The following is a 27,026-nucleotide window of genomic DNA, read 5'->3' on the forward strand; positions in this document are numbered from 1 at the left end:
TGCCCCATCCAGAGGAATCTCGAATAGTTGATCCAGTGTGGTCCCAAAGAATAAATACGTTTTGCAAAGAATCTGGAGGATTATCATACTGAGGGTTAAGGGTTCACTTTAAGAAACCATATGCCTTTACGTTTTTTCTTCCATCGACGCAGCTCCCTATGTTGACTTTTTTCTTGTGAAGAAAATATGAAGCTGCTACATCCTGAGACAAGTCCTACTTGACCCAGGAGGTGGCTGAAGTGGTAAGAAAGGAAGAGAATGATTGACACTGAGGCACAGCACCACATGTCTTCCTTGTTCCCCTGGCAAGACCAAGTGGATGATGGTAAATTTACTTTTTTTTATTTATTTATTTATTTATTTATTTATTTATTTATTTATGGTAAATTTACTTTAAAACATTGCCTGTCTTGGCATGCACAGATGCGTTCTGCTTACCATCAGGTTTGTTGAACAAAAAAGGCATTTACTCTCTGTGTTGGAAAGGTAGTACTGGAGGTTAGAGGAGAGCAGGGAAAGAGAAGATATGTGATGTACTGCACTAAATGAATTTTTCTCCAATTTTTTTTTTTTTTTTGCTAAGTAGTACTCATAAATTTTTTGTGAATGGATTTAAAAGGTATCTTTGTTTTTGGATATATGTGTAGGGATTTGGCATCAAAATTGACCCTAAAAGACCACCTAGTTTGCATGTTTTAATGAGACCTTTTTTATTTCTAAGTTTCTTTATTTGAGACAGAGAAGAAAGTGCACGTGAACAGGGAGAGAGGCAGAAAAAGAAGAGAGAGAATCCCATGCAGGCTCCTTGCTGTCAATGCAGAGGCGGCCGACAGGTGGCTCAATCCCATGGCCCCGGTATCATGACCTGAGCCAAAATCAAGAGTCATATAGATACTCAACCGACTACTGAGCCACTGAGACACCTCTTAACCAAACACTTTTAACCATAATATACTTAGGTTAAAACGAGTTTCCTTTGAGTAGACATGTTGGCAGTCAGCCAGGAATTTATGCATATTTTGGCAGTGTTTAAGATGTCAAAAAAAAAAAAAAAAAAGTCAGCCCCTATTCGGGAAATTTAAAAATATCTTCATAAGTTTAAAACCTCTAAGTGTGTTGACCAGTAAGCTGGAACAGCTTTTGTAGAGAAATAGGTGCCTCTGAGAGCTGAGAATTGGAATCAAGTGGTTATAATGAAATTTACTTTAAAAGTTTCTCACCAGCGACATTTATAGAATATTTAGATTTTGAAGAGTGCCAGGAAGGAAGTCTAATGTATGTATTAGGATGACCAACCAAAAAGGGTTGCCAGATTTCATGTTTGCTTCTCTGGCTTCCTGAGTGAATGAAAGGGATTATGGGAATTGGGGTCCATAAGGTGGAAGGTTGCTCTGGGGACAATTGTTCCCCAGGCTGTAGAAGAGTATTTGGATTGAGATATTGAGGCTTGAGGTCCCAAGCATGGAGAACCCCTGGCTCATCTGCTTGCTCTTGTACTAACAGTGCCTTCTGTATAAGAATGCAAAGCCACAGGACGTGGGTACAAAACAGTGTAAAACATCATCTGCCCCAGTGTTATGGACTGCTCTTCTGCAGTGACACAGGGTGATATCAAAAAGCAAATGTTGTGGAGTTTAGTAAGACAAGTTCTCTAGGGGTGAAGCTCGATTTCTTTCAGTAGATCATTTGGAAATGGGAGACATGGGGCATGTCTAGTAGGGCAAATGTGTTTCTTAATTTATCAAGTAATAACAGCACATTTATAATTCAACTAGAGTAAAACCTTGGTTTCTGAGCATAATTTGTTCCAGAAAATTGCTTGTAATCCAAAGTACTTGTATATCAAAGCAAATTTCCCCTTAAGAAATCATGAAAATTCAGACGATTTGTTCCACAACCCCAAAATATTCATATAAAAATGATTACAATAGTGTAATATAATACAAAACAATAAAGAAAATACAAAATATAAAGAAAAATAAACAAATTCACTTGCACTTACCTTTGAGATCCTTTTTGGCTGGTGTGAGGGAGATGAGAAAGAGGAGGGTTGTTGTGTAGGATGATTTTCACTGTCACAAATGAAATCACTGCTATCTGTTGACTCAATGGAATCTTTTTCTGCATGGGGGCCATTGTATACACTCACACAGGAGTTGACTACAATACAGTATTAATAAACTCTTGTCATATACAATAAAGACTTGGCAGTCTTTAATGTGACTGCCAATAAGGCAGCAGGAGAAAGGGTCTATATCTGCAGGCAGCCTGACCTAGAATGAAGCAAAGCATTCCTAAGCTTACGCTTATATGGCAAAGGACTGTCCATAGGTGCTTTGAAGTAACAAAACAATATACTAGGTGCCAGTTGTGGGCACCTTGCAATTTATGACAAGTCACTGATTTTTGACAAACACCGCAGCTTGAGACCAAGCATTCAAGCATAGGAAACAATCAGCCACCACCCGCAGTGAGAGAAGAACCACTGGCTTAGTTATGATCACGTGACATTCAGCGTCATGTACTACTCATATTTCAAGACATCACTCGTTTATCAAGTTAAAATGTATTAGAAATGTTTGCTTGTCTTATGGAACACTCGCAGAACAAGTTACTCACAATCTAAGGTTTTAGTGTATATGGAAGAGTTCATATTCTTTGCAGTTGTAGCCCTAGAAAGCTGGCTATGAAGATGTCAGTAGAAAAATAAAAGTCTGGTTCTCACTGGAGTAGCTTGTTAATCCTGCGCTGGAATACGCTAGAAGTGATACTATTAAAAAGATTACCTATAAGACATCTCTGGAGCCACACACTTTGGTCCAACACTGGCTGTATCCTTGATGGATATTTCACATTCAAGTTATTTAACATCTCTGTGCCCCAATTTTCTGATCTGTAAAATAGGAATAATAAAATTATTTGCTTCATAGGGTTTTTACAAGATTACATGAGTTACTGGATGAAAGAGTTTTGAATAATTCCTAATACTTAGAAAAATGTCATTCTTGATATGTACTGTTTATTAGTTTATTATCATTTCGATTATGAGTGTGCCTTTAGGACATGCCTATTACCATATTCGGAAAGATTAGTTGATTATATAGGTTAATAAGCTCTTGAGTAAAGTTGCCAGATTTATCAAATAAAATTACACAATACACAATTAAATTTTAATTTCAGATATTTTTTAGTATGAGTACATCCTAAGTATTTATGAATACTTATACAATATTCTAACAGCTTTTTACCCCTTTTGTAACTACTGATTTTATTCTCCTATAGTTGCAATCAAGGTCTCAAGATGGAGTCATGGTGTGGTCAGCCGTACCTGCAAGTAAGTCCTAGAGTAAGGTAGAAGGTTTTCTCCGAAATGAGGTCAGAAAGAAACAAGCACAGACCTTTACTGCAACTACTAATAACAGAAGGCATCTTTCCTCTGGTGGCTGAAAACTGTTAAAATATAACCCAGCAGCCTCTATGTAATAAAGGATAAACAAAACAATACAGAAGACAGCAGAGCAAAGAGAGGAGAAAGACGAGATGATCACAAACGCTCTCAGTCCCTGGAGTTAGCTGACCAGATTTGATATACCACTGGCCTTTTCATTTATAGGAACCATTACATTTTCCATTTAGCTGATATCAATTTGTATTAGATTCCTCACACTTATAGCTGAAAATCTTCTAGCTAATAAAACAAGTAAAGGTCATCTACAAGGCCAGATGGGAACAAGAGAACAGTCCAAACCAGGGGTTTGAGAATCTTACAATTAGTCCTAATACGCATCCTACCACATTATTAGTATTCAATAAATAATTGTCATTGTTAATAGCATATTCATTACTTACTAAGTGTCTAAAGAGTGAAATGTAACTAATTTGAGATGTGACATTGAGTTGCACCTATACAGATTTTCTGTAAAAAGGATGAAATGTAACTAATTTGAGATGTGACATCGAATTGCACATATACAGATTTTCTGTAAAAGGGCATTTAAACCAAATTGTGTCATTCTCGTTCTTCCTATAGTCAACACGCTTTTATTTTCCCAAAGAATCTTCATAAATATTCTACAATAGCACAGCGCCGTTAGAAACGTTTTGACAAGATGAATTAGACAAGTGGAGATTTTAGTTCCCTAGAAATACACATACTTGAAAGAATAAATGGATAAAAATTGCTGGGGCAACTTATGTTTGTGTTTTGTCAAATTTTCCATGTTTGCAAAATTGTTAAAGGCATCAGATGACCCAGAACGCAGATTTCCCCCCCTGTTGCTTGCTTGATGCCACGAGATTATTAGAATATGGTTGTAGCTCCATTCTGTAATCCTCTCTTAGACCTAATTTCTTTTAATAATGCAAAAATTTTGGCAGTTGCTATCATTTTGGTCAAAATCACAATGGCAAGGACCTTTTACAGTAAGAAAATAACAGATCTTCGTGATTTATATATTAATTTCTGCAATTCTGAAGCCAGATGAACATAGATCTGAACGTCAACTTTGCTACTTAATGTTTGAATGGCCTTAGTCATTTCCTCTTTCTACAACTCAGTTTTCTTCTCTGAAAACTGGACCTCGTAACAGCACCGGCCTCATACGGTTGTTGCAAAAATTAAATAAATTAACATGTATAGTGTACTCACAACAGTCTGTGGCACATGGGAAGCAGTATGTGAAGTGTTAGCTATTATTATTATGACTATTGATCCATTGGTCCTAACCTGGATCCTCTCAAGAAGTTAGCACATTCTATTACTTATTAATATGCCTTACTCCCATAACTGGGAAACTCATGTTCACAGGAGTCAAGGAAGCAGCCAAGAAGACACAACAAGAGTGGCAAATATGTGTCTCAGCCTCAGGTATAAATGGTGTGAAGAAACAGGAAATGTCTTTTGTGGAGATGCCAATTATTATTTTTTGGCATTCTCAGAATCCACGGGCAACATTTCCAAGAATTGATAAGATATGAAATCGTTGGTTTTATTTTTATTTATTTTCTAAACGTTTATTTTGAGAGAGAGAGAGAGCGAGCGAGACAGACAGACAGGCAGAGAGGGGAGAGACAGAATCTCCATCAGGCTCCCTGCTATCAGTGCAGAGCCTGACGTGGGGCTTGAATTCATGAACCGTGAGATCATGATCTGATCCAAACAAGAATTGGAAGCTTAACCAACTGAGCCACCCAGGCGCCCCGTGAAGTTCTTGGTTTTAAACTCAGGAAATCTATCTGCACAAATCATTTTTCTTTCATTCAATGTAGAATTAGTCAAACCAGTTGTTTTTTTTTTCAACGTTTTATTTTTTTTTATTTTTTTTTATTTATTTATTTTTGGGACAGAGAGAGACAGAGCATGAACGGGGGAGGGGCAGAGAGAGAGGGAGACACAGAATCGGAAACAGGCTCCAGGCTCCGAGCCATCAGCCCAGAGCCCGACGCGGGGCTCGAACTCACGGACCGCGAGATCGTGACCTGGCTGAAGTCGGACGCTTAACCGACTGCGCCACCCAGGCGCCCCAAACCAGTTGTTTTTAATAATGGACCATTTCTTGCTGTTTGCGAGTTAGGGAGGTTTTCTAAGGAAAAAAAAATATTTAAGCTTGAATTTTAAGATGTGAGCTATTTTTGCTATTTCTACTTTTTACTTTTTGATTTCTTTTTGGTTTTTATTTTGTGTTGCTGGTTTTGCATTACAGTTTTATCTTGTACTACTAATAACTCACAGTGACCTAGATAAAAGTTTTCTCTGTAGGTAGGCAGACTGTCAGTAATTAGAGACCTGACTGTATTAAGAGCTACTTATATCAAAATATGATTCACGGTGCTTTTCAGATAAGGATTTCTCTTTGGTCTCTGGCGAGGTAGCAAATACCACATAATCTCAAAACTTCAACAGTTTATATATGGAATTTGCAAGCATGTGGATATGGCAAGCACAAATTTGATGCCTATGTTTAGAATCCTTACGACCAGGTTGCAGACTGTAAGGCAGCATTTATGCAGTAGAAGGTGAAAATACAACACAATGACAATGCACAAAGAAACTGCAGAAGTGATTTTTACCCTAATGTTTTTTGATCAATAAGGAAAACAAGTATCTTTGGCATTACAAAACCAACTCTAATTAAAAAGAGCAATGTTAATGTACCTCATCTGATTATTTTCTACAATACCAGGGATTGATAATGTATCAAGTGTGTGCCATTGAAAGCATAAACTGCACCAAAAATCATCCATGCTCATGTAAGAAAGCAGTCCAGTTTTGGGGCACCTGGGTGGCTTGTCGGTTAAGCGTCCGACTTCAGCTCAGGTCATGATCTCACAGTCTGTGGGTTCGAGCCCCGCATCGGGCTCGGTGCTGACAGCTCAGAGCCTGGAGCCTGCTTCCGATTCTGTGTCTCCATCTCGCTCTGGCCCTCCACTGCCCATGTTCTGTCTCTCTCTGTCGCAAAAATAAATAAAAACATTTAAAAAAAATTAAAAAAAAAAAAAGAAAGCAGTCCAGTTTTGGTGAAGAGACTGTCTTTTTTCCATCGAATACTCTTTACTGCTTTGTGAAAGATGAGTTGGCCACACGTTTGTGGGTCCACTTCTGGGTTCTCTATTCTGTTCCAATGAACTATGTTTATGTTTTTGTGCCAGGGCTATACTGTATGGATGATTACAGCTTTGCAACACAGTTTCAAGTCCGAAATGGTGATGCCTCCAGCTTTGGTTTTCTTTTTCAACACTACTTTGGCTATTCACGGTCTTTTCTGGTTCCATCCAAATTTTAGGGTTGTTTGTTCTAGATTTGTGAAGAATGCTGGTGTTATTTTGATTGGGATTGCATTTAATATGTAGATTTCTTTGGGTAGCAGAGATATTTTAAGAATACTCGTTTTTCTGATCCATGAGCATTGGAATGTTTCTCCATTTCTCTGTGTCTTCTATTTCTTTCCTAAGTCTTCCATAGTTTTCGGCATACAGATCTTTTACCTCGTTAGATAGGCTTATTCCTCGGTATCTTAAGGTTTTTGGTACATTTGTAAGTGGGAATGATTCCTTGATTTCTCTTTCTGCTCCTTCATTATTGGGATATACAAATGCAAGTCATTTCTTTTGCATTTTATATCCTGTGACTTCGCTGAATCCATGCATCAATTCTAGCAGTTTTTTGATGGAGTCTTTTGGGTTTTCCACATACAGTATCATGACATCTGTAAGAATGAAAGTTTGACTTCTTCTCTGCTGATTTGGATGACTTTTATTTCTTTTGTCGTTTGATTGATGAGGCTAGGGCTACAAATACTATACTGAACAGCAGTGGTGAGAGTGGACATCCCTGTCATGTTCCTGACCTTAGGGGGAAAGCTCTCAGTTTTTCCCCAGTGAGGATGATACAGCTCTGGGCCTTTTCTATATGACTTTTATGATGTTGAAGTATTTTCCTTCTCTCCCTACTTTCTTGAGGGTTTTTATCAGGAAAAGATGCTGTATTTTGTCAAATGCTTTTTCTGCATCTATTGACAGGATCATAAGGTTCCTATCCTTTCTTCTATTAATGTGGTGTATCACACTAACTGATTTGTGAATATTAAACCAACCCTGCAGCCCAGGAACAAATCCTATTTGACCATGATGAATAATTCTTTAAAAGTACTGTTGAATTTGATTTACTAACATCTTAGTGAGAATTTTTACATCCAAGTGCATCAGAGATATCGTCCTATAATTCTCCTTTTTAGTGAGGTCTTCGCCTGGTTTGGGAATTAAGGTAATGCTGGCTTCACAGAAAGAGTTTGTAAGGTTTCCATCCATTTCTGTTTTTTGGAATGGTTTGAGAAGAATGGGTATTAACTCTTCTTTAAATTTCCCTTGGAGGCCATCTGGCCCAGGACTCTTGTTTGTTGGAAGATTTTTGATTACCGATTACTGATTCAATTTCTTTGCTCGTTATGGGCCTATTCAAATTTTGTTTCTTCTTGTTTCATTTTTGGTAGTGTGTATGTATTCGAGGGATTTCTCTGTTTCTTCCAGGTTGCCCCGTTTGTTGGCATATCATTTCTCATAGTATTCTCTTCTAATTGTTTTGTATTTCTCTGGTGTTAATTGTGATCTCTCCTCTTTCATTCGTGATTTTATGTTTTGGGGTCCTTTCTCTTTTCTTTTTGTTAAGTCTGGCTAGGGGTTGATCAATTTTGTTTATTCTTTCAAAACACCAGCTTTTAGTTTCAATGATTTGTTCAGCTGTGTTTTTGTTTCTATATAATTTATTTCTGCTCTGATCATTATTATTTCCCTACTTCTGCTGGTTTTGGGCTTTATTTTCTGCTCCTTTTCTAGCTCCTTTAGGTATATAGTTAGGTTATATATTTGGGACCTTTCTTACTTCTTGAGATAGGCCTGAATTGCAATGTACTTTGCTCTTAGGACCACCTTTGCTGCATCCCAAAGGGTTTGGACTGACATGTTTTCATTTTCACTTGCCTCCATGTATTTTTTAAATTTGGACTTCAATTTCCTGTGAACCCATCTATTCTTTAGTAGGATGCTCTTTAACCTCCATGTATTTCAGGGCTTTCCAAATTTTTTCTTACAGTTTATTTCAAGTTTCATAGCATGATCTGAAAATATGCATGGTATGATCTTGATCTTTTTGTACCTGTTGAAGGCTAATTTGTGACACAGTATGTGATTTATTCTGGAGAAAATTTCATGTGTATTTAAGAAGAATGTGTATTCTGCTGCTTTAGGGTGAAATGTTCTGAATCTTTCTCCTAAGTCCATGTGATCCAGTGTGTCATTCAAAGCTATTGTTTTCTTTTTGATTTTGTGCTTAGAGGATCTGTCCATTGTTGTAAGTGTGGTATGAATGTCTCTTAGTACTATGGTATTATGATTAATGAGTGTAATAACGTTTCTTATTAATTAATTTATATATTTGAATGCTGTCAAGTTGGGGGCATAAATGTTTATAGTTAGATCTTCTTGATGGATAGACCCTTAACTATGATATAAAGCCCTTCTTCATCTCTTGTTACAGTCTTTGCTTTAAAATCTAGTTTGTCTGCTGTCTCTCTCTCTCTCTCAAAAAGAAATAAAAAAAAAGGCTGTCTGGGTGGCTGAGTCTGTTGAGCATCCGATTGTGGCTCAGGTAATGATCTCATGGTTCATAAGTTCAAGCCCCATGTTGGGCTCTGTGCTGGCACCGTAGATCCTGGAGCCTGCTTCAGATTCTGTGTCTCCTTCTCTCTCTGACCTTCCCGTACTCGTGTTCTGTCTCTCTCTCAAAAATAAACATCAAAAAAAAATCTAGTTTGTCTAAGTATGGCTACTCTTTCTTTTGTCCTCCATTATCATGACAGACAGTTCTCTGTCCCCTCACTTTCAATCTGCAGTCGTCTTTAGACCTGAAATGAGACTCCTGTAGGCAGCGTATAGATGGGTCTTTTTAAAAATCTATTCTGCTACCTTATGTCTTTTGATTGGATCATTTAGTCCATTTACATTCAGAGTGATTATTGAAAGATATGAATTTAGTGCCATTGTGTTACCTTATAGGTAATGTTTCTGGTGATGTTCTCTGGTGCATGCATCTGGGATTCAAAACTCAATGTCTTAAAGGACCCAGCAATGTGTGGATCTGCTCCCCTCCTTCAGAGTCAAGTCCCTCCATCCTGTTAATGAAAGGCTTTTGGCTGGCACCTGCATGGACTTTTGTCCTTGGGGAGACAACAAACCCCCTTTGAAAAGTATTCTGGGAAGGGGACTGTTCTCTCTCAGTGCCCCCTCAGAGATGTCTACACCACATTATATACTCTGGGACCAGCTCCCTCTTCCCCCAGGAGTGTGTGACACAGCTCCACTCCAGAAAAAGTCACACACATCCAAAACTTCAGAGTTTGAGCTCCAAAGGCCTTTGCAAAAAGGAACTGAGACATTCAGTACTTCTTGCTTCCCAGTCCATGGCCCAGAGAGGTTTTCTTCTTGTGCTAACTCAGTGCCACACTATCAACACCTCTCCCTTTTGTCTTCCCCTGAAAGGGTTCCCTCCTCTCTGTAACACCATGGTTTTTCTCTCCCCCAAGTCACATCCACACACCTTGCACTTGCCAAGGTGTCTCCCTCCAACAGTGCAGATCCTTCTGCCAGTCTTCAGACGGATTTCCTGGATGCTCCAAGTAATCTGACCTCAATACAAATGAGGGATGAGGAAAGCCCAGTGTCCCCCTACTTCTCCACCATCTTAATTCCTCTCCTGTAATAGTTTTTTAAAATACATTTTAGATATTAGCCCCTTAGTATATCTATGGTTTGCACATAGATTTTCCCTTTCGGTGGGTTGTCTTTTCCCTTCACTGATGTTTTCTGTTGCTGTGCAGAAGCTTTGTGACTTGATGTAGCTTCACTTGCTTATTTGCAATTTTGTCGCTTGTGTTTTTGTTGTCATATTTAAAAAATCATTGGGGCGCCTGGGTGGCTCAGTCGGTTAAGCGTCCAACTTCAGCTCAGGTCACGATCTCGCGGTCTGTGGGTTCGAGCCCCGCGTCGGGCTCTGGGCTGATGGCTCAGAGCCTGGAGCCTGCTTCCGATTCTGTGTCTCCCTCTCTCTCTGACCCTCCCCCGTTCATGCTCTGTCTCTCTCTGTCTCAAAAATAAATAAACTTAAAAAAAATTAAAAAAATAAAAAATCATTACCAAGAACCATGTAGAGGAGCTTATTTCTAGGTTTTCCTTTAGGAATTTTGTATTTTCAGGTCTTACATTTAAGTGTTTAGTCCATGTTAATTTTTGTGAGTAGTGTAAAATATGGGTCCAGTCTCATTATTTAACATGTGATTATTCAATTTTCCAGTACCAGGATTAGAGGCCTTGTCTCCACTCAATATTCTTGGTTCCCCTGTCAAATATGCTTGGGTTTATTTATGGGCTTTTGATAACGTCCCATTGATCTATTTGTCTGTTTTCAGGTCAGTGCCATACTGTTTTTGATGACAATAGCTTTGTAGTGTAGCTTGAAATCAGGAAGTGTGATTCCTACTACTTCGTACTTCTTTTTCAGAATTTCTTTGGCTATTAGGAGTCTTCTGTAGTTCCATATACATTTTAGGAATGTTTCTTCTACTTGAGTAAAAATGTCATTTATCCTCATAGGGTTTGTATTGAATCTATAGGGGGCTTTTGGGAGTGTTGACATTTTAACACTAATTCTGATTTATGAATATGGGCTAACTTTCCATTTATTTGTGTCTTCTTCAATTTTTTAAAAATATCTTTGTCTTGTAGTTTTCTGAGGAGAGATCTTTTGTGTCCTTAATTAAATTTACTCCTAAGTACGTTATCACTTTTGATGCTATTGTAAATGGGATTAATTTTTTATTTATTTTTGAGAAAATCCACTTTTAGTGTACAGAAAACCTAAAGATTTTTGTGTGTTAATTTTGCATACTGAAGCTACATTTATTGACTAGGTCTAATGGGTTTTTGGTTGAATTTTCAGAGTTTTCTGTATACAAAATCATGATGTGCAAACAGACAATGTACTTCTTTCTTTCCACTTCTAATACCTTTTATTTCTTTTTCTTGCCTGATTGTTCTAGCTAGGACTTCCCATAGTATATTAAATATTAGTTCTGAGAGTGGGCACCCTTGTTTTATTCCATATTATAGAAATTTTATCCAGCACTCCTGCGCTCGAAACACAACTACTTTGTTCCATAAAATATGGATTCTTGATACTGTACTTAGCCTATATATACACCTTATGTGGGGAAACAATGTTTTCAACAAGTTTTAAAACTTATTAAGTATTAAGATCAAGCTTTAACTCTTTATTACTATAATACAATGTCCTAGACAATGTTGAGCACAATAAGCTCTTAATAAAGATTTATTATCTCTCTTGACTGGCAGTATTAATTTTCCCTTTCTTCTTCTTCTTCTTCTTTTTTTTTTTTTTTTTTTTTTTTTGAGGGTTAGCAAGAGAGAGCATGAGAGTGGTGAAGAGGGGCAGAGGGAGAAAGAGAATCTTCCTGCATGAGAGGATCAATGCAGCACTCAATCCCACAATTCTGGGATCATGACCTTAGCAGAAACCAAAAGTTGGGCACTTAACTGACTGAACTACCGAGGCGCCCCTCCCTTTATTCTTAAACGAAACAAAGACAATCAAAATTTTGTCAGGTGCAACACATATTAAGTTTTCTCTTTAAATATAATTGATTCTTAGGAACGTGTAAATTTCTTATTTATCTTTACATTTGTAGGATGGGGACCAGTGCCTACCATCTACTAGGAACACAGTAACTTATTTCTGAATAAGTAAAATAGTCAAAGTCGTGTTACTCTTAATCTCAGATACACATTTATAGTCAGCAGGATTCAGTTGTGAATAGAAACATACGAGTGCTTTTTCTGAGACAGGACCTTGATTATATCCGTTGTAACTTCTTTATCTCCTTAGACAATCATTTGTGATTTCCACTAACCATTTGCCAACCAGATCATTTGGTCTCTGCCATATCCATCAGTCCGTAATGAGAGTGAGGTGTATCATTTTCACTTTTAATGACAGGGCAAAGTAGTTTCCTTTTCCTTCTTAACCAAATCCTTGGTTTTCATAATCTTTACCTTTGATCATCACTGTCTTTGCCAGGAGCTATTTGATTTTAATACTCAATTTTTAATAAAAGTGCCAATTGGGAGACTCTTAATTTTCTTTTGAGCTAAAAATCAGTTGCAATTTTAATTTACTTTCTTTTCCTTGAGGCAAAAAAAAAAGGCTTTAAAAGACACTGCATTTTACAAACACTGCATATGGAAAAGTTAAGTCATAGAGAAAGAGAACATTTTTATTGTGGTGGTGATTTTTCTTTCAGAATTCTAAGAAAATAGAGGCCTGGGCTATAGTTCTAAGCAGTGACATGTAAAGTAAGGTATTTTTGTTGTTGTTGTTCAAGAAGGATCAATGGCAAGATGTCACTTTTGACGGTCTTGATTTGGTCTTTCACTGGGCTGAGCATATGATTTCGTGGCCATTAGGTAGCCCCCAAGGTGCTCTTTCTTTACATTGACGGATGTTGTTTCCATTGACACAAGGTTTCAGTATGTCATGCCTAAGTCATTTGCCCTGGAAATCCACGTTATTCCTGCATAATGGTATTACATTTGGTGTTCTCATTTTAGATGTTGACCAAGTCTCATGACCTATTCATTTAATTCTTTCAACTTTTTCAACCTTTTTTTTTTTTTTTTTAGGTTTATTTATTATTTCAGAGAGACACAGAGCTCAAGTGGAGGAGGGGCAGAGAGAGAGGGAGACACGGAATCCAAGTCAGGCTCCGGGCTCTGAGCTGTCAGCACAGAGCCCCACGTGGGGCCTGAACCCACCAACTGTGAGATCATGACCTGAGCTGAAGTCGGACACTCAACCGACCGAGCCACCCAGGAGCCAACCCCTTGCTGTATTTTTCCTATACAAATCTATTTCTCTTGCAGGCTTGGATTTTAGCTTGATACGTGACTGTTAAAATGTAATTTGTGCCCTTAAAATATGGTGAAACTGGGCCACCTACCTCTCAGTATCTCTCTCTAAGCATAGAGTGAACAGAGGTAGACGCAAGTTTCCAAAGATAAAAGACATTTTTAAAGATGGCACAAAAGGCATCAGCAGATTTTTGTTAGTATTTGTAATATTAGAAAACAAAGAATACTGGGGTGCCTGGATGGCTCAATCAGTTAAGCATTCCACTCTTGATTTTGGCTTGGGTCATGAGCCTAAGGTTGTGACATTGAGCCTGGCATCAGGCTCCATGCTGAGCGTGGGAGCCCACTTGAGATTCATTCTCTCCCTCTGTCCCTCTCCCCCACTCATACTCTTATCCTCTCTAAAATCATAATTTTTAAGAAAAGTTTGGACAAGTGAGAGTGAACAGAGTGAGAAATTTTAGCAGTTGTTTCTGTCTATTACAGTCTAAGGCAGTCTGGATCATAGTGGGTGAGCTATTTATCCAGCATCTCCACTTATGGTTTTGTTGTTGTTTTAATACATGAGTTTATGAAAAAGTTACTGGGAAAGCCCACATACAATTTTTCTCTCTTTGAGTTTGTAAAGGAAGAAATGACTTGTGTCTTTAAACTACCATATATGCTCATCTGTGGGGTTTTTTTCCATATTAAAAACAGTATTTTCTCCAGAAGAGTGCTTTTTTATTTTATCATTTAACAGTGCGAGTAATTCATGATTTAAAAACTTTGTAACGGGAAAAATAAGAATGCTTCCTCAAACTCTAGTGCCTGTTTTATGCAGCTAAAAACTGCTAAAAGCCTATTTTTCTATCTATCCATTAACATATGTTAAGAGTCTCAGAATACCCCTTCCATACATATATAGGCACACCCAGTCAAAATCTTTTGGCCCTTGAAAAATCAACAGAAATTTTGAAGTATTTTCAAAGACTGCTATCAGCAATATAACTGTTTGGCACAGGGAAGAAAGCAAATCCATTAGTGGGTATTTGATATAATTTCTTTCACTACAGACTAGTTTATTCTGCTTATCAGAATTCACAGCAAAAACATTAATATGTTTAACATACCCGAAGGGTTTCCCTAAGTTTAGTAAGGGCTAATGAGCAGATAAATCCATCTATTAATGTACCACAAGTGGGCTATAATTTTTCTGCAAAATTTGACTACCTTTTATATAAAAGTAATTATAGCTTCACAGACTGAGTTGAAAGCCAAGAATGAAAAGAAAGCAGAAAGATAAAACCTTTGGTGAGGGTAAATATCACTCAATAAAAAATGACCCATAATTGATGGAAAATTGGAGGACAAAGAGGACATTAAGTCAATTGTTGTAACTTTAGGACATGTGGTAAAAACACAACACAAAACAAAACAAAACAAAACAAAACAAAACAAACAAACCCCAAGCACTTTACCTAACATTCTATGAATCATGAAGCTTTCCAGGATCACTGAGGGTAACAGGCACTATTCCTAGCTCCGTGTAAGCATCAATCACTGGCCTTGATTAGTTTCCTCACATGCATGCCTTGGTAAGTATTCAGCTGAATATTCAAGGGAACCTTCTACTGATCTATGAAATTCTTGCTCTCTGGAACTCTTTCCTCGCTAGATTCTGTGCTGTGAATTCCTGCTGCTTTGATTTTCCACTCTCAGCTTCCTGTTACTAATGCAAAGATCTGTAAGACTATACTTGGATATGTCCTCATTACGCCCCAGACTGAAAACTACCTTAATGCAGGAAGCTTGGGTCTTCCTAGGGCTCGTGTTCCTCTCCATCCCATTTGTAAGGGACCTTTTTTCTTCATTTCGTGATGCCCTGTGTTTTTTCACAGTTGTGTCATTTTTTCTTTTTTATAGTTTCATTTGGGAGCATATACCTGGTTTCTGTTATTCCATTTTGGCCAGAAGCAAAAGTCCTGTATTTACTATGTTTTTCACCTCTTACTGATACCTCATTTATTCCTTATTGAAGACATTCTCACTCTGTTAATGTCACATTATAAATACTATTGGATCTTATTCCTGAAAAATGTTTTCATTTTGCTCTCAGACTGAACACATTCCTAAGCTAAATACAGAAAACTACATGATTTTTTTATATTGTTTGAAATTCAAAGACATATTTACATTGACTCAACCTTTTATTTATTGCTCTATTGCATCTAAGTGTTATTCCTTTTGGCTTTCACTATTATATTTCTGCATGTTTTATCTGCTTAGTTTGTGATTCCTCAACTATGCATTCAAATCTTTAGTTTTTCAAACCCATATATTTCTAGTCCATTCTCTTCTGTCATCTGTCCCATATTCTGTGTATTCTTCCATCTGGAAACTACCATTATAAATGTGCTAGAACTCTCTCGTCTTCCTTTTTTTCTTCATATGTTTATCTTTCTGTGTCTTATGAGTGTGTACTTCCTCATGTCTAATAGTTGTCTAATTTTCTTCTTTTAAAAATTTTATTTTATGCTATTATATTAAAAATCACTGCCTGTATTTTTCATTTCTATATATTCATTTTGTCCTATTATGTAACATTTTAAAGTTGTATTCTCTTATGGAATTCTGATCTCTTCTCAGGTTTGGTCCAGGACTGGAGATTCCAGTTTTCATAGGTCTTTTTATTTTTCCCATCCATAGCATGAAGAAAAGAGAAATTTCATTCTGTAGCTTGTGTCCTCCATTTTCAGAAATTATATAGTACTTAAAGTGCCCTGGCTTTTTCAATGGTCTTATTTATAGCTTTCGGTTTGCCTGCACTTAAGGCTACGTCACTTTCCGCCACAGTCCAGACAAAACCCAAGTGCTCAGTTTCATTATGTCTTATTTCTGGTGCCAAGGATCACCAATGTCAACTTGATTTCTTCACTCTGAGATGATTGTCCTTCTCCTTGTCCTTCTCCTTCTTCATTTAAAACAGGGCTCCCTTTTTGCCATTTTTTAAAAATTGATATATAATGAAGTTTGGGTCATGGTTCATTAACAGTTTTTATGAATTTTTGCCTGGATAGTGATCCACACTAGTTCTATATGCTAAGACTGTCAGCAAACTTAATGTAACATTTTACATACATTATTTAATTTATTCCTCATAATGATCCAATGAATACATGTTGATAGAGGGGGGAAAAACAACAGCTTAGGCATTTTAAGTGACTTGACCAGAATCACATGATCAGTAAATATTTTGACTGTGGTTCAAAATCAGGTCATGGCATCTCTTGGTTATGCAGTTAGCCATTAACCTCTATAACTGCATCTTTAAGAGAGAGGACATTTTGACACCTTATGGATATCTTTTTTTGTTGTTGTTTTGTCTTGTTTTCTAAAAGGAGAAAAGACCTCAATTATTTGACTTGCACTTGACAGTTGAATCGGAGTAGATCCAAACTATGTTCTTCGCAATTTAAGTATCTTGTGAAACCTGTTCAAATTACTGGGAATGGAGTAGCGTTTGTTATAAAGAAAAGAAAGCAGAATAATGTTATAATATTAGATATTGGCAGGTAGATCAAGCTTATGTCTTTTCCCTTGCTGAAAAATTATAATATTTTAAGTTCCATGGATGGGTAATGGAAAGCTTTCTCTCATAAAAATTCTGTAAGTTTATTTTGTGATGTGCTAAAATCAGACTATTTGAAGTCACCCATGATCAGTCTTTGATACTGATCATGCTTTATCTATTCATCTTGAACTAAAAAGCTTACTTAGGCATGTATTGTCCTCTTAATTTAGTTTGCTTTCTCAGCACTACTTCTGTCATTTGCATTATAAAAAATGAATCCTTAAAGCTGTGATGAATTTCTTCTTTCAGCAGCAAAACAATCAGTTACTCAATTCATGAGGTTAAGTAGATACATGTCATTGGTTTATCACCACCATCATCATCACATCCCCATACCAAAAATCAAAGTTCAAATTACCTTCTTTACATATTGATATTGTCTCTATGTTTCTTTTCTATCTTGTAGAATTTTCCAGAGATTTTCTCATAATTACATAAACTTCAGAAACTCCCACTAAAGTTATACAGACCTAACAATTCATGTCTCTGATAGACACAGATTATTGCTTACCTGAACTGAAGTGCTAAGTCAGATTGAATCTTACTCTTTCTCATGAATTCCCAATTAATTTAGAAAATAGCACTATTTACTTTATAAATGTAATGCCCTAATAAGATGCACATTTCTATCCTTAAAAGTTCTTCAGTATTTTCCAGTTCTCTTACTGTTGCTAAGTTACATAGTATACCATTAGTATCATTATCAGCAAAGATAATTCTATCACTAACATCAAGAAACTGAAGGATACAGGGGACGGGACTTTTCATTGTGACAAAAATTACAGAAGCTTATGAGGATGACTAAACAAAATTGGAATTTGTCCAGAGGTCAACTTCTAAGCCCACAAAGTATCTCACTTCAGGTATGTGAGGTGTTAAGTCATCCGTTCCATTTATACATGAGAGAAGAATTTGGCCAGATTTTATGTTTCCTTTACTGTTTTCTACTTCTCTACTCTGCCATCCATCCCCAGTAGCCCCCACCTGACTCTGTCTTAGCCACTCTGGAGACCTGAATATGTTTCTGTCTATTTGACCAGGTGCTAGTCACAAACCAATTATTGTATTCTCTTTTGAGATTCAATAAAGTTCAAGTTAATCACCCAAAAATATTGTTCAGTGGGTTCTGGCTTTCGACCTTTCTGAGGTGATTCCCGTACAGTCATAAGAAGTTCCAAAAATTTAATGGTCAATTCCAATGGCAGGCCTGACCACCATGCTAACTGCCAACATAATCTGGAAAGCTTTTTCAAAAACTAGTCTAAATCTTATTAAGTCCAATCAATTACTGTAACAGCATAATTCTTGCCAGTTTATCTGTAGTCATAGGCCAATATGAGATTTAAGTCTAAATTATTTTTTTTTTAATGTTTACTTATTTGAGAAAGAGAAAGAGAGACACCAAGCAGGGAGGGAGCAGAGAGAGAGGGAGAGAATCCCAAGCAGGCTCCATGCTGTCAGTGCCGAGCCTGACATGGGGCTCAATCTCACTAACCATGAGATCATGACCTGAACCCAAATCAAGAGTCATATGCTTAACCGACTGAACAACCCAGGTGCCCCAGAATCTTAAGTAGGCTACAAACTAAGCACAAAGCCTGACATGGGGCTCAATCCCATGACCCTGGGACAAGACCTGAGCTAAAATCAAGAGATGGATGTTCACCCAACACCCCTTAAATCCTTTAATTATATTTATGAACCCATGAATTAAATGATGCTGAATCTACCTATTTTTAATATATTTAATTTTAAATAAGTCAGTCTATTAATTCAGGAACTTTTCAGGAACTGGTTACTTGCACCTAATTATAACTTAAGTGATATATTCTCTCAACAGTAGACATTACTTATACTATTCTTTGAATACATTTTTGATGGTGTTCTTAATAATTTCTTAATTATAAACTTTTAGAGGTAGACTTTATGAGTGGTTAGATACTATCATATTTTTAAAGCTTTGGTGTTTACTAAACAAATGCACACTGGGAAGGTTGCATTAATTTATGTACCCAACAGCATAATGAGGAAGAGGAGGAAGAGGAGAACTTAATACTACTTTTTAACTTTGGTCATGGGTAAGGTTCCATGTGTGCTGAAAAAAAGTTTTGCCACTAAAATTCAACAATTCAAAGATCTATGTAGGTTTTTTTTCAATGCATGAGATCATGTTTTAAACGTGATTGACAAAATTATTTTAAAAATTAAAATCATACATAAGGCTTAAAGAGTTAACTAAGTATTGCAGAATATGGACATAAAAGAGAAAATGACAACAAAAATGAAAAGGTTCAATGGAGAATCTAATACATTATGTAGCGAGGGACTTACACACAGAAACATCATCATGAAATTCCAGAGGGTTGAAACAAAAAATGTAAAAGACGCAATAAGAGACAGAGTCATTTACATATAAACAGTATTCAAAGAGTAATACCAATTAGTTAGAAATCAACCAAAAATGATTCAACATACACTTTCATGAGCTACCAGATTACTAACCATATAGCTAGAGAATACAGAAAAACTGAGTAAATTTACCTCTTTTATACCCTTTTCTTAGGGAAGTTGCTTGAAGTTGTGCTCCAGCAAATTGAAAAGTTAAACCAAGAAGTCATAAGTAAACAGTGGATCCAACCTAAGAAATGTAAGAAGAGACATTCCAATTGAAAAAATCAAGAATTCTAAGTGTATTATTTTAGATATCATGATATCTGTCAAGAAAAAATATTGAAGTAATTGAAAAGATTTACAAGTTGACTTTTAGACACTATCTGTATTTACTAGGCACATATGTTACTTTTCTTTTTTTTTTTTTTTTAATGTTTATTTATTTTTGAGACAGAGAGAGACAGAGCATGAACAGGGGAGGGGCAGAGAGAGAGGGAGACACAGAATCTGAAACAGGCTCCAGGCTCTGAGCTGTCAGAGCCCAACGCGGGGCTCGAACTCACAGATCGTGAGATCATGACCTGAGCCAAAGTCGGATGCTTAACCGACCAAGCCACCCAGGCGCCCCACTTTTCTATGGATTATAAAATAAATTTTAAAAATAAAAATTCTATTATAAGGGATATTAATGTGTTCATAATAGAATAAAACTGCAAATCACTGACAATTTCTGTGTCTTAAATCATAAGCAAATGTATGGGTGCACATAACAACACTTAGTTACTGTCTTATTCATCAATAAACATAGTGGGAACTCAAAAGTTTTGTGAAATGAATAAATCTGATTCAGTGATGAATATGGATTTTTAGCTTGATGAATCCAAAGATGCCTGAACCTTTCTTAGAGAATAATTCATTAGTCAAAAATTCATGAGAATGAGTAAGCATTTTCATTTTCTTTGGGTAAATACCTAGTAGTGGAAGATACCATTTGCAAATATATGTTCCCACTTACGAGGTTGCCTTTTTATTTGGTTGATGAGCAACCCAAGTGTCCACTGCTAGACGAATAAAGAAGATTTTGTACATATATATAAAACACACACATATATAAACAATACATATACACATATACAGTATACAGACATACATATACGTGGATATTAGCCATAAAAAAGAATGAAATCTTTCCATTTGCAACAACATGGGTGGACCCAGAGGGAATAATGCTAGGTGAAATAAGTGAGTCAAAGAAAGACAAATATATGATTTCACTTATATGTGGAATTTAAGAAACAAAGAAAAAAGGCACAAAAAAAAGGCTTCTTAAATACAGAGAAGAAAATGGTGGTTGCCAGAGGGAAGGTGGTAAGAGAACTGTGAAATAGATAAAGGAGAGCATGAGTACACTTATCTTAATGAGCACTGAGTAATTGTTGAATCATTGTATTGTATACCTGAAACTAATACCAAGCTGTATGTTAATTATAATTCAAAAAACATCATGAGAACACATCCTGATTTCAGAATAGTACACAGCACTGCTTCAATGGTGGATCGTTACTATGGCCTCAAGAAAGCTAAGAATCTGTTTTAATAAGGCACAGGTCACCACTCTCTACTTCTTCCTGAACCCTCTTCCACTCTCGTTAACTTGTCTTTTTATTAGCCTTTTGAAGAGCAGGCAAAAATATTCCCACTTCATAATGAGGCAGAAATGATGGCTGCATCTACATTGTGATCTAAATTATGGCACAAAGTCTGCATGCTTTTAAATATCTGGCTCCAACTAGTTCTATCCAAGTTTACATTTTAAGAGAAGAATGGTATTAAGATGAACACCCATTTTAGTCAGGCACAGAGAGGTACCTTAGTACTTCACATTATCCCAAATGCAAACATTGCTTTCTGAGTTTAGAGAAAGCAAAACACCATCTAATTTGATCAGGAATACATAGAAGGGGGGGTGGGGGTGGGGTGTTGATCTCTAGTTTTTCTGCTGCTCATAAAGGAGGTTGTGGAGGGTGTCCAATCAAGACTGCTTGTACTGGGGCACAGGTAGGGCAGGGGTGCGTTGAGAAATCTTCATACATATCAGTCTTAAAAAAAAAAAAGTGACAAGAAAAGAGGAGAGGGATGTAAAAAGTAGTAATTGTTAATTTCAAGCTTCCCTGGGGCTCTAGCATTTGCCCAGGGACCTGAAGTGGAAAATTAAAAAAAAAAAAAAAAAAAAAAAAAAAAAGTACGTGAAAGGAACAACGACAACTGGAATTCCCTAGAAACATTTGGAGAAAAGTAGTCCAGAGTTCCATTTTTTTCAAGGGATGCATTAGTTTGAGTTAAACTCAGGATTCTCATTTTATTGGTGTAGAGTTTCCATGAAAGGGAGATAAATAAAAGTAAATAAAACATGAAATTGTGAGCCCTTCCCAAATAGCATATATAGCTTAAAGATTCACAGTGATTCGATTAAATAAGCTCTGCGGGAGATCAGATTGCAGGGCATTAGGTGCTGAAATGGGAACGTCTAGGGAGCTCTTCATCATTTAACCAGAAAATGAAACTAGATAGAAATTTTAAAAATAAACTTGTTAGTGGGAGAAAAGCACTCAATGTCATTTTGTTTATTAAAAGAACATGCTCAACAAAACAAGCATTTCCTACCAAAACAAACAAACAAACAAACCAAAACTAATATTTAATCAGCAGAATAAGCTGCTTTAGCATTTTGCAAAAATTCCATGCGGTGCTTTCTATTTGCACGCTTCTGTGCTTCATGTGAAACATTCTACCATTTTTGCCAAAGGTATTATTTTTGCTTTTCCATTTAGTCACAGTGGATTAGCGTTCTGAAGAGTCAGGGACAAGAATATTTTTGTTTTCCATATGATCATTCTCTCTTGCTGCCCAATGATACTACATGGTATGTTCTTACAAAGCAAACCTCACAGACACAGTGTATGTTCCCAGCAATCTGATAAATTAAGAGTCTTAGTGATTTTTTTATAGAACAGTTTAGCAAACTTTCACCAGATGAGTACACGGTAACAAAAAAAAATGTTCTTTTTGCCATCCTGAATGGGATAGTTCATCATTTGTAATGAATTAGCAACATACAATATGATGGGTCATATAGAGAAAATTGGCTGGAGTAAAATAAGTCAATAAACATTTACTATTAGGACCATGTTAAAATTATGAAATGAGTGATTCCATCCCATAAAAGCCATAATGGAGATGTTTATCATCCTGAGAGACCTACAAAAAGTTGCTGTTACTTCTTTTTTTTAAATATAACTTCCTATATGCCAAAGGAAAATGGGAGTGATATGAAATTATTTGGAATTATTGGCAAGCATATTCAGAGAAGGAGTATGTAACACTTCTTTATAGCTCATTTCTAAAATATTTTAAAAGGAATGTATGGTTTTTTGACTAAACATTGTTAAAATCCTCAAGAATGAAATTAGTAGCTTCCGGGAGAAACTGCTCTGTCCAATTTAAGAGGTTGGAATCATCCTTATATATAGCAGGCAGCAGAAGAAAATCATACAATTTTACAAACAGAAAGTAACCCAGAGATCATGAAATTCAATTTTGTACTCTGACACCATGTTGCCTCACTTACTCAGCAAGGGACATGTGATATTCTACTCAGGGCAACACCACGGTGATACACTTTTTTTCCCCAATGTAACCTCTCCACTCCCATAGCATCAATGGCTATACACTGATGTAAAAGGTCATTACTTACAATTTAACAAATATTTGGAGGTTATAAAAGGAAGTTAAGAAGGTACTAAATACCAACTTTTTTGCTAAAATTAACACACGTATACTCATAAAATTATATGCTAAGTATATCAGTGTTACAACATTTTTGTTTAAGGTTTTTCTTATTTAGTGTAAATATACCTTTCAATCATTTTTTTTTTACATTTATTTATTTTTGGAAACAGAGTGAGACAAAGCTGAGTGGGGGAGGGGCAGAGAGAGAAGGAGACACAGAATCTGAAGCAGGCTCCAGGTTCTGAGCAAGCAGTCAGCACAGAGCCTGATGCGGGGCTCGATCCCACGAACTGTGAAATCATGACTTGAGCTGAAGTCGGACGCTCAACCAACTGAGCCACCCAGGCGCCCCTACTTTTCAATCACTTTTGACCACTGGTAGTTTTTATGGCATCACCATAACTGACTGATATTTATGACCTGTGTGAGTGATCAACAATAATTTACTACCTTTTGTAATAAGAGTAAAATGTTGAGGCTTATTGAACAAAACCCCAAGGTTCCATTTTTGTTTCATATTTAACTATAATTTCATTTTTTTCTCCATGTTGATCCCATTTCCCTTAAGTAAATTATATGTCATTCTATCACTATACCTTGAAAGCATTTTATAAAATACAACCAGAAGCTGGGGTGCCTGGGTGGCACAGTCGGTTAAGTGCCTGACTTTGGCTTAGATTATGATCTCACGGTCAGAGAGTTCGAGCCCTGCATCCAGCTCTGTGCTGACAGCTCAGAGCCTGGAGCCTGCTTCAGATTCTGTGTCTTAGTCTCTCTCTGCCTCTGCCCTACTCATGTTCTCTCTCTCTCTCTCTCTCTCTCTCTCTCTCAAAAGTAAACATTAAAAAATTAAAATAGAATAGAATAAAGTACAGTCAGAAGCAAATTTCAGGTTTATCAACTTACATAGCAAAAATACATTCAGTACCTACTATGTGCAAGGTGCTTTTCTTGTTTTGGGGATTCAGTGGAAAACAAGACCCACAGACTTCTCTTGGAACCTACATTATCGTTCTTTCAGTCTGCATATTCAGTTTCCTCTTGAGCTTGGGGAAACTTTCTTCTCCGATTGATGACAGCCTGTCCTTTATCCAGTGCTTTTCTCTCTCTCAACATCACAACATCATCCTGTTTGATTTTCAGAATTCTCCCCCTAAGTCTCCTAGTTTCCTTCATGTCTTTTATCATTTTTTGATATTTTGAAATATTATTTCTACTCGATTTTATGAGACAAGAAGTTTTGCCTCATCACTTATGGACTTGTATCTGCCAGTATGGAAAACATGTTTGCAGTCCCATAACGTGTGCTGGCAGGATGTGACCTACTTCACTTTCCACAAGGAAGACAAAGACTGCCCCTGAGGGCTGGCTGGGCAGCAGGAGCATCTGGAAGAAGCTTTCCATTCAACCAGTTTCTAGAACTCTTTCAGAACCAGCAACAGCGGGAGCCAGCCTAGGCAACAGGTAATTCCTTATTTTCCCAAGGGCCAGGAAAAACAGACACACTGACACTGAGTCCAGTCAACCTTTTGGAACAGCCCTCTCCAGGCTCTCAGCAGAAGGGAAGCCCGGTACCATCTCTCTCCTGGAACCTGCCCGGACCTCCTGAACTGCATGGCTCCAGAGAGGTGATAAAGGAACGTGTGTGCAGCTGGTTGAGTTTATGTTCAACACCGTGTCTTACCAGAACTTCTGTGGCTGACTCCAGAGTACCATTTTGTTTTTGTTTTTAAAGAGAATCTCATCACACAACGTCGCTTTTTAGAATTTATCAAAAGTATCTCACTGCACTGAAAACTATGAAAAATGACCGTCATATCCTTGCCTCCTCAGATTGCAAATTTAGAAATAAATCTTCTCTGCCATTTTCCTCTCAGCCAGTCTTACTGGTGGACAGACTGCTTGCAGGTCTGTGCACCACATTCCTTCTCACCTCAGAGCCTACTCTTCTGTTTCCCCCTCTGCCTACAACTCTCCTCTCCTTCCTTTCGCGTGGCTGTTTACTCAGAATTTCCTTTCTTCCCTCTTTCCTTCAACGTTTACTTATTGAGTGCCTGTATGTGATAAGGGCTAGTTCTACACTGGTAATCCAAATTAATAGGGTCCATTTGAGTTTTCTGTTCACTAGGAGAAGCAGACTGAAAAAAAAGTATATAAATACATAAAAAAGTATATAAATACATAAATTCACTGAAAAATGATACATTTGTCTCAGGGCACACAGTTGAGTGAGTGAAGGGGTGGAGATATGAAGTCTTATTTGTCTGGTTTTCAAGAACTCTGTCTCCATCACCATATTCTTTTGTATCTAATAATTAGAATTGTATTAGTTTACCTCTCATACTATCATTTTTCTCTTTAACATTCACTACTTAGGATATGTCCTGAAACATACATTGCTCAGTCAGAAAAACTCTGCAAAGCAATTGCAGGGTAAGAAATGGAATGCATTATTTTTCACACCTTCCTATGTTGTCTGCCAAGCGACTTTGCGGTCGTGCCTACGAATAGTGTGATTTCTCCACATCACGGACACCGAGTACGTATGGTGATAAGTGGTTTGTTATGTAGCAGTGTTTGTGACAACAGCTGACAAGTACATTAGATGCTCCTGAGTCCTTTCCATATTTCAGAAAACCTATTGGTGTATTTTAATTTTCAATTTTGAGTCTCTAATTGAAGGAGGCACTACATCAAAGACATTTCTTTTGTGGCGTAATAAAAAAGAGAAGCATAAATTACTTACTTAAAATACTTATGGATGCAGAATTTTACTCACAGCAACCTCAATGGCAACACTCCCACTACGTCCCCAAAAGGTAAGACTTTCCGGTAATGAGGAAGCAAAACTATCGATTAAAAGAGAGACACACATCCTGTCTTGTGCTACCTGCCTTTTTTTTTGAGATGTAGAAAAAAGGGAGTTTATAACTCTGTATTTCCTATTTAGGAAGACATGTGTATTTATATTAAGACTCAACCATACACCAATGGAGGTAGGTTTAGAGCCTGAAATTTTATTAATGGTTTGGCAGTATGAGTAAAAAATAAATAAGTAATAACTCAGTAAGGTCCCTCATTGCAAAAGATTTTAACAGAGCTGTTGGTGACAAAGGCTAGTGGGTGATTAAAATAAAGCGCAAAAGTGAAGCAGGTCAGAGCTGGATTAAGTTGATTTTGATATGGTACCATTCCCACAGAATGCAACCTACTTGTGATTTCTTCTCGCTTGAAACACACACACAAACACACTGGCCTCATTTCTCCCTGAGAATCACTGTTTCTCTGCTCTATTTAACAGAAAATCTTCTCAGAGTAATTGCTTATACTTACTCCCCGCAGCCTGTTCTCCTTGAGAATATTCCAATGAGACTTGCATGCCACAGCTACTCCTATCAAAATCACCTACAACCTTCACATTGCTAAATCCAGCAGAAATCCTCAGTTTCACCACCCTTTACTTAGCAGCAGCATTTACATATTAATCGGTTCCCACTTTTTGAAATTGTGATCATTGCCGTATAACATTATAGTAGTTTCAGGTGTAGCCACTTTCTAAAAATACTTCTTCGGAAGCCTTCCAGGGCATTTCACCCTCCCAGTGTTTTTTCCCTTCTTTATCAGCGGTTACTCCATTTAGCTTCCCATTATCTTAACATCATACAATCTCTGAACAAAATCTTGGGCTTTTTTTCTTTTATTTAAATCCACTTCTGAAAAATCGTAGCTTTAAATATTATCTAAATATGAACGAACTCTA

The 27,026-nt window shown here is 36.9% G+C and overlaps 1 long non-coding RNA gene across 1 annotated transcript; it reads left to right on the forward strand.

Moving 5' to 3' along the window:
• Positions 1 to 161: 161 nt before the first annotated feature.
• On the forward strand, positions 162 to 19,859 carry LOC131509463 (uncharacterized). Its single transcript, XR_009260514.1, has 3 exons — positions 162 to 325; positions 3,283 to 3,334; positions 19,650 to 19,859. It is a non-coding gene; the product is annotated as an uncharacterized LOC131509463 (long non-coding RNA).
• Positions 19,860 to 27,026: the final 7,167 nt, after the last annotated feature.

Source organism: Neofelis nebulosa, chromosome 4 (assembly GCF_028018385.1).
Source record: "Neofelis nebulosa isolate mNeoNeb1 chromosome 4, mNeoNeb1.pri, whole genome shotgun sequence".
In the NCBI taxonomy this organism is placed as follows: domain Eukaryota; kingdom Metazoa; phylum Chordata; class Mammalia; order Carnivora; family Felidae; genus Neofelis; species Neofelis nebulosa.